This window comes from Camellia sinensis, unplaced genomic scaffold, assembly GCF_055761805.1.
Source record: "Camellia sinensis isolate YWXY unplaced genomic scaffold, ASM5576180v1 Unanchor14, whole genome shotgun sequence".
In the NCBI taxonomy this organism is placed as follows: domain Eukaryota; kingdom Viridiplantae; phylum Streptophyta; class Magnoliopsida; order Ericales; family Theaceae; genus Camellia; species Camellia sinensis.
Genome location: NW_028129020.1, coordinates 4,261,791 through 4,271,251, shown reverse-complemented (window position 1 = coordinate 4,271,251; position 9,461 = coordinate 4,261,791). Strand labels below are relative to the sequence as shown.

At 33.9% G+C, this 9,461-nt stretch overlaps 1 long non-coding RNA gene across 2 annotated transcripts; it reads right to left on the bottom strand.

The window, feature by feature from the left end:
• Window positions 1-1,183: 1,183 nt before the first annotated feature.
• Window positions 1,184-6,201, bottom strand: LOC114275093 (uncharacterized). 2 transcript variants are annotated; one of them, XR_003633605.2, is made up of 3 exons: window positions 5,149-6,201; window positions 2,305-2,676; window positions 1,184-2,203 (listed from the first exon to the last, which is right to left on the bottom strand). It is a non-coding gene; the product is annotated as an uncharacterized LOC114275093 (long non-coding RNA). The 2 variants fall into 2 exon arrangements; XR_014358171.1 differs by lacking the exon at window positions 5,149-6,201 and having other exon boundaries at window positions 2,305-5,137.
• Between the last annotated feature and the right edge of the window lie 3,260 nt (window positions 6,202-9,461).

The following is a 9,461-nucleotide window of genomic DNA, read 5'->3' as shown; positions in this document are numbered from 1 at the left end:
AATTAATGGTGGCGGAAAGTGGGGGTGGTGTAATGGTGGAGATGATGGTAACATTAATAAGAATTTAATGTGAAAAATATTTTTCATATTTAAAAAATAAAAAACATTTTGCATTACCCATAAAAAATATTTTTTTATTAATTTTTATTTTTCATTGCACTGAATTTCCAACATAGAGTCACTGGGATACTTTTTTTAAAAAAAATATATAAATTAGATTGTATTTTAGGTGCTAATCCAACTAAGTTTTGATACATACCATCCAATTTATAATTAACTTAAAAACGTCAGCTGAAGATACTCCATTCCACCCATCAAATTAATAAAGAGAGAGAAGAATTGTGATTATGAATTAACTCCTATCATCTTTATTTTCAATGTTTTCTTTTTGTTTTCGGAAATAAAAATACTGATAAGTTCAATCACCCCTACGTATTGTTTCACATCATTTTATTTTCTGCCAAACAAAAAAAAATTTAAACTTCTTAAAGTATTTCTTAAAAAAAATGTATATTTTTTAAAGGTTCATCATGGATGAAGTATTTTTTCTAAAAATACTTTCTCATATCTGTTGTTTGTTTACCACATATAATGCACTAATGAAAATCTGACCTCACTTTTTTTTTTTTTATTTATTTTTTTGCTTTGACAAATATCTTCTGCATGCAGATTGATTAGTGATCCAATTTGGGGTTTTATTCTGTTTAATTGCATGTTAGATGCAAATGATTTTGATGGATAAAACAACAAGCAAATTTAATGTAATAAAACAACAAGCAAAATTTTGTTAGATGTAATAAAAATGATCATTAAAAATAGCAGGCAAATTTAACTTCCTAAAATTTTAACTTCAATGAACATAGCAATACAACAGCAACAGTTTGAAATGCAAACCAGAATGACCTCCAAATTTAGCACAACAACAGCAACAAATGGAAATTCAGCATAGCAACAGATGGACATTCAGTACAAAAAATAAATATTGCACAACAAGCATAAGGCAATTCAACCTTTCTCATAATAACACCAGTTGGAAAACATCTATATATATATATAAAAGTCTTTACCATTCACCTACTATTCATATTCAAAATTGAAACCAACCATTCAACCATTCAACTAACATTCAGCCAGTCAATCATTCACTTACCATTCAACTAAGAAAATGCCACCTACTCAAATATTAATAATAATAAAAGTCCAACATAGTCAATATTAATCAAAGTCCAACAAAATATTAATAAAAGTCCAACATAGTCAATAATATCCATCAAAGTCCAACAAAATACTCCCTCCGTCCCAAAATAATGGTCCCTTTTGGGGAATCCAACTTTTTTTGGTAGTACAATTATTGCATTTGAAAAAAGTTGATTTTCCAAAATTATCCTTTTGATAGTACATTTTTTGGGAATATCAATGCATAATTGTACTTTTTATGTTGTTTATTAATTTAAAAGAAGGGTAAAATAGGAAATTTATATCATTTTTGTACTTGATTTTTGAAGAGGGACTAATATTTTGGGACAATGAAAAATGGAATAAGGGACTAATATTTTGGGACGGAGGGAGTATTAATAAAAGAAAAAAAATAACGAGTTTAACACAACAGTCCATCTAAAAAACAATTAGCCGTGATAACATGTGGTGGTCTTCTCCATCTTAATCTCCAACTTTAGAAACCTCAACCGAACTTCATCCATAGGAAGACTCATGAAGAACTCACGACGCTTGTCTTGTAAGAACAATCTAGCAGCCCATACATACAGCTCATCATTCGGGGACACACCAGGGATGCTTTCCAACATCGCCAAACATTCTGCAATTGAATGATATCTTGATGAGGTCTGTGTTGAAGTTGCTGAAGATGACTCAACCACATTGACTATACGATCAGGTGTCTTGTTCAGTAGAGCGGCACTAGTAAATTTCTTCTTTGTCTTGCTCTTGGTTGATGAACCACCAATGTTTGATGACCATTTTTTGTTTAATTCGGAAGGATGAACCACTTCCAAATCAGCATCATCATGAAATTTAGCATCATGTGGAGTATGAAATTCCTCCGGAGTCTCATTAGTGTGAGGCATTACCCTGAGCTAGGAGTGTATGTCCATTCTTCTATAGCTGCTGCATCTGAGAATAGTATGTCTAAGTCTTCAGTGAATTGCAACGGTATACGTTGGAATTTAGCAGCATTAGGATACCTCTGCAACAATTACAAAGTAAAATTTAACAATTTCAAGTAACAAAATTTGGTGTATTTAAACAAAAAACAAACAAAATATGTATATTAAGCAATTCACGTACCTCCAATTTCTTAGTCCACCACTCATCAGATGCAGATATAGCTCCAGTCAATGTATCCCGACCTAAGCCTGTCTCACCCCTTAACATATTATTCCTTAAAAGCCAATATTTTTTCAACACATCCCAATGATTTTTATTTGTATTCGTTGGTATGCTTTTCCAGTCATACTTTTAAACTTAGTTATCACATTTTCCCACTTGACCCTATCTAAGTGTGTACCAGGTCTACGTCCAACCTTCACTTGCCCAACACAAAGCTTAATAAAAATTTCATTTGATTTTGCATCCCAATGAGCTTTAACGGATGGTACTTGACTTGATTTTCCCTTGTTCTTCCTATTTTCAGATTGTGTTTCCTCTTGGGTACTCATTCTATGAAAGACAAAAAAAATTTAAAACAAACTCATTCATCGGTGCTTGCATTACAACAGCTAGATTAGTACAAAAGAACCATACATGGCAAATACGTCAACATTCATTGGGTACAAAGCTTAGTATAGTTCATGGTAAACTACATTAGCACAAAAACACCGGGTATCTCTAAACGGCACCTATCATCATTTGAAGAGTAATGCAATTGACATAATAATACAAATCGTGAGCAGACCCACAACAAGCTGCTTCATGAAAGTATTGGATTGCTCAAGCATTTGGTTCTTCACTTTTAGTCCTATAGTCTCCATATTTTGATTTGGATCAAGCATTCTCTCGTTCTTTAGCCTCTCTACCATCGTTACAGATTTTGGGGTACACCACTTCCAAAATTGACAATTTCTTTTCTCACAAATGAAATACAGTCTCCCTTTAGATGGCTTGTCAGACTCGGTAACCCTTATGGCAGCTCTTAGCCCACAATCACATTTCAAAGCCTCATACCTTAAGTCGAAGCTCTCACCACTAGAATAATAGTTACTAGAGGATGACATGCCTCAGCATTAATTAGGAACAATTGAATCCAAATCCTTATTGGAAAGCTAATTGTAAATACATTGCACCCACGAAGTATTGATTGAATAAAATGTTTCTAACATAATGACAATTTGTTTGCACCCATTTGTTCCTAGAAAAATTTGAAGTGCACTGATCTCATTTCAAATGGGAGAGTTATTTGTAATTATGTAATAAAATTATCAACTAATAAAGTTAAAAGATTTATCAACTAATAAAGTTGAAAGATTAAATTCAGTGCTAAACATAGAACATGACATAGAACACTACCAAGAACAGTCATCAAAGAAAGATGGCAAAAGGTGTTGCTCCTTGACGTTCAAGAGTATTCTCCCAAAAGAAGGTACAAAATTATTCCAATTGGTTCTTTAATTTTAAAGACCTGTTGGTTCTTCAATTTTAAAGACATATGTTATTTTGTTTTTATATTTTTTCATTTGAAATCTTTTTCATATAGGAAACTTATATATTTTTTGAACTAAAACTAAAGATGAAGGGATTGGTCTAGTCTAGTGGCATGCTTGAATTTAAGGCTTCCTAATGTGCTTTACAAAACTTTTTCTTCCCTATTCTCCTAAAGTAAAAGTTATACTTTTTTGTGGTGACAAAAATTATACGCACAAGGCCTTCACAAACCCAGACAAGATTTTCAAACATTTACGAAAAGATAAAGGCGTTTCTTAAGGAGAAAGGTAAAATTAAGGAGAAAGGTAAACATCTATGAAAAGATTTTCAAACATTTCTTCCCTATTCTCCTAAAGCCCAGACAAGATTTTCATTAATGATGCAGAACTACACTGCTGGCTTGGATGGTAAATTGGCTTGGGTGAATTGTCAACCCAGACAAGATTTTCAAACATTTATGAAATTATTTGTTCATGTCTTAAGGAGAAAGGTAAAATTAAAATAAAATATAATATTAAAAAAAATAAAACAGTTTAGGAACATTAAACCCAAACTGTTCTACAACTGTAGCATCCATTTAAGAATGAATCATGATATCCACCTCACAAGCTGGGTTCAAATTCTAGAAGATCCTTATCAACAAAACCATGAAGAACATAAAGACGTAAGCATCAAAGATTTAGATTCAAACCTAAGCATTAAGAAGTTTGAGATAATCCAATGCCTCTCATATATTTTGAACTTCCTTTCTGTTTTTGACAGGGTAAAAATGCCAAAGATAAAGGATGTTGAGGGCAGATTTGATTTCCTATTGGTAGAATGCAAGTTTAACTAGATTAAGGATGTTGATGTGCTTTAGTGGCAGATAATAAGGGGATTGCAAAAACATAGAAAACTACATGAACTATGGATAATAATTAATAAGTAGGATTAGGTAACCACATGAGCATATAGATGAGATCAAATCCAATAAACATGTCTAAGGTAAACCATAATTACAAAAATCTTAAATAACCTAAATATCAAAATTAGTGCAAACACTAAACATGGTCTAAAATTTGATAAAAAAGCAAGAGACCCAGATGATCAAAACCCAAATATATGCACGAGAAGATCAGAGAACCCATAATAGCAAACATAGCAAAACGTTTATTAGATATGGGTAAAATCCAAATTATAAAAAAGAAAATTATGCAGATAAATATAAAACATATGTGAGACTACATGAACAAGAAACCAGAAACCAAAAACCAAAATCGATGTATTGCCTTCATGAACCAGAAAGAGGGGTACCCTACATGAAGCAGAAACCAAAATCGATGAGAGAGAGAGAGAGAGAGCAACCAGAAACCAAAAACAAACGCAAACAAGAACCCTAATCGAATTTGAACACAGAGCAACCAAAACTCAAAAAAACCCTAAATCGATGTGTATATCTAATATGTATATCTATATATAACAAAACATAGGGTTTAGGGTTTCAAATCTTACTTTTTGGTGGAGATCAACAAAAAACAGGGATGATCGCCGGCGAGCTTTGATGTGTGAAGCAATTCTTCGTTGTTCGGCAGCAAGAGGAGAGGAAAGGAGAAGAAGAGAGCGCCATTTGAGAGGAGAAGTGTACCAAACACACAAACATAGCTTAATTTATGCCAAAAGCTGCTTTAAGCTGAAAAAAAGTGTTACCAAACTGGCACTAAATATAATTATTATTTCATATCAATATAAAACTTACAAAGATGACACTAACTTCTTATAAAAGAGTTGTATATATAATTTTCTGATCCATTTTTGTATTAATAAACTCTTTCTTTATGTTTTTTGATTTTTTTATTAATAATTTTTTTTTCTTTCTTTCTTTCAATCTATGGCAATTTTTTTTTTTGACCAAGTTCAGAATTCAGAAATGTCCATTGAACTAGTAGGGTGAGTGCAATGACTGCACAACTTGAGAAGAAATGTAGTTATTTCAAAAGTTGTTCATGCTTGAATTGCATATTTCATTTGGCAAGAGAGAAATGCAAGACTGTTAATTTAATTGATCTAGTAATATCAGTTAGTTTTAGGAGATAGTGAAATTTGATCTAGTAAGGGAATCAATGTCAAGTTGTCATTGCTCTTTATGTCCAATATTTGCGATCACGATATCAAATGTCATTAAAAAAAAAAAAAAAGGTGAATTCCTCCCTAGTATAAATTGGTTTTAGGTGAAATAGTAGAATTTGGTTAAACACACTATTCGCTCTTTTTTTTTTTTTTTCTTCTTCTTCTTCTTCTTCTAAGGAGGAACGTTGTCAAACTAGTTTTATATATGGATATATTCCTACTATAAATCTCTTATTCACAAAGAAATACTAAGAGGAGTCGAACCACTTGTGGAACTCCTTGCCTCATTCATTGGGCAACCAAATTAATGCACAACCACATACATACAACCAAAATCTAATTCTAATGCCTACACAAGGATAAGACAACTACTACATAAATACACACACACACACACATATATATATATATATATAATTCTAGTTCACTTATCTCATTCTCATATATATATATACTTAGAAAATATGAGGAAGAAGAACTCCGAAAATATGAGGAAGAAGGAATATATTTCTGTTATATTCAAAACTTCTTATTTTACAAGACCAAATGACACTCCTTATATAGGAGATATTACAAACATCATTATAACCCATTATATGCCACTTACATATTATATATTACCATTATCTACCACTATCATATTATATACATGCCACTATCTACCACCAACACCACTATCATATTCTATACATGCCACTATCTACCACCAACACCACTATCATATGCCACTATCTTATTATATGCATTAACACAAATTTCCAGCACTCCCCCTCAAGCTGGTTTGAAGATATCTTCCATAGCCAGCTTGCTAGTCAGCTTATCAAATTGCTTCTTGTGTAGTCCCTTTGTTAGCACATCAGCTAATTGTTCACCTGTTGGAAGGTAGGTCATACAGATTATGCCAGCATTGATTTTCTCCTTGATGAAATGTTTATCCACTTCTATATGTTTTGTGCGATCATGTAGAACTGGATTATGAGCTATAGATATAGCTGCTTTGTTGTCACAATAGACCTTCATAGGTGTCGGGTGAGAAAGCTTTAATTCTTCAAGAATTCTTTTAATCCACATTACTTCACAGATTCCATAGGCAACAGCTCTGAACTCTGCTTCTGCACTACTTCTAGCTACCACATTCTGTTTTTTACTCCGCCATGTAACTAGGTTCCCACCTACAAAGGAGCAGTATCCGGATGTTGATCTCCTGTCTGTAACACTTCCTGCCCAGTCTGCATCTGTGTATACTTCAACTTGAAGATGTCCATGTTTCTTGAACAGTAAGCCTCTCCCTGGAGTTCCTTTCAAATATCTTAAGATCTTATAAACGGCCTCAAAGTGCTCTGCCCCTGGTGAGTGCATGAACTGACTTACCATGCTGACTGCAAAGGCAATATCAGGCCGCGTATGAGACAAGTAAATCAATTTCCCGACAAGTCGCTGATATTGTTCCCTCTCTTTGACTTCTTCAGCCTTAGCAGCTTGTAACTTCAAGTTAGGCTCGATCGGAGTCTCCACCATCTTACAACCAAGCATACCTGTTTCTCCAAGGAGATCAAGAACATATTTTCTCTGATTAACGAATATACCTTCCTTGGATCTTGCAAATTCCATTCCGAGGAAATACTTGAGGGCTCCCAGATCCTTTATGTGAAATTCTTTTGCGAGTTTCTCTTTGAGGGCTGCTAACTCTGCTTCATCATTACCAGTTAAAATGATGTCATCAACATAAACAATCAAAATTGCAATTTTACTATTTTTTGAATGTTTATAAAATATTGTGTGATCTGCTTGACTCTGCGAGAAGCCACAACTGATAACTGCCTTCCCAAAGCGTTCAAACCACGCTCTTGGTGATTGTTTGAGTCCGTATAATGACTTGTTCAATCTGCATACTCTGTCGCTTCCAAGTCTCTGCTCAAATCCCGGCGGTAGGCTCATGAACACCTCCTCTTCAAGATCACCATTGAGAAATGCATTTTTAATGTCAAGTTGATGTAGAGGCCAATCTGAATTTACTGCAAGAGATAACAGTACTCTGATGGAATTTATTTTAGCAACAGGAGCAAACGTCTCCTGATAGTCGATCCCATAAGTTTGAGTGAAGCCTTTAGCCACCAGTCTCGCCTTGTATCTCTCAACGCTTCCATCTGCGTTACATTTTATCGTAAACACCCATTTACACCCAACTGTTTTCTTGTCTTTGGGTAGATCAACTATCTCCTAAGTACCACTTCTCCTTAAAGCATTCATCTCCTCCATGACTGCTAATTTCCAATTCGGATCATCCAATGCTTCCTGTATATTCCTTGGAACAAACAAGTGTGAAATCCTAGATGTGAAAGCTCTATGGTTTTTAGACAGTCTTTGATAGGAGAGGTAATTTGCAATAGGATGTTTAATGCAATTTCGGACACCTTTCCTAATTGCTATAGGAACATCAAGGTCGGAAATAGAAGGAATAGGATTACCTAAAATTTCGATGCCAGAACTCGGGTGGACATTCGGGTCATTAGGATGGACATTCGGGTCATTATTCCTCAGATGAAATCGCTTCCAAGTATAAACCTGAAGCTCAGGATTTAGATCATTTTGTAGTACTTCTCCCCCTAAACAAGAATCTTCTTGACTAGGCACCATAGAACTTGGTTCTCCTAAGTGATCATTATCAGACAGATGTGATTTTTGTGTAGGATAAATGACATTGGGGAGCGGGATAGAAATATCCCAAAAACGGTCTTCTACTCCACTTGTCTCCCCCTGAAGAGAAGTGTTGGGGAAATAGGATTTTGTTTCCACAAATGACACATCCATACTCACATGAAATTTCTTGGTTTGAGGATCGAAACACTTATACCCCTTTTTGTTTGAGGAATAACCCAAAAAAACACATTTTATAGCACGGGGGTCAAGTTTTGAACGAAATTGACTAGGAACATGAACATAGGCAGTACATCCAAAAACTTTGGCCGGTAAATCAGAAAACAACCTCGTGTCAGGAAAAAAAGTTTTGAGACAATCGAAAGGTGTTTTGTATGTTAACACCTTTGTAGGCATCCTGTTTATCAAATAAGAGGCTGTTAAAATTGCTTCACCCCATAAAAATTTAGGAACATGCATGTAAAACATTATAGCACGTGCTACTTCAAGTAGATGTTTATTTTTTCGTTCTGCAATGCCATTTTGTTGAGGGGTATCCCGACATGTAGATTGATGAAAAATTCCCTTTTTTTCCAAAAACTCACCCAACTGCTCATTGAAATATTCTGTTCCATTATCAGAATGTAAAATACCAATTTTGGTTTGAAATTGGTTTTCAATCATATTGTAAAAATTTGTGAATAAATTTTTCACGTCAGATTTTTTATTCATTAAATAAATCCAACATAAGCGGGTATGGTCATCAATAAATGTAACAAACCATCTTTTACCAGAAAGAGTAGTGATTTTAGAAGGGCCCCAAACATCACTATGAATCAAATAAAAAGGTTTGGAAGCCTGGTAAGATTTTGGCAAATAAGTAGAGCGATGAAATTTTGCAAAAATGCAACTTTCACAATGAAAAGAAGAACAATCAATCCCTTTAAATAATTCTGGAAATAAATGTTTCAGATAAAGAAAACTAGGATGTCCTAGCCTATAGTGCCATAGCATTATTTTTTCTCGAACAGAGATTGAACTAGTACTATTAAAGCTCTGAG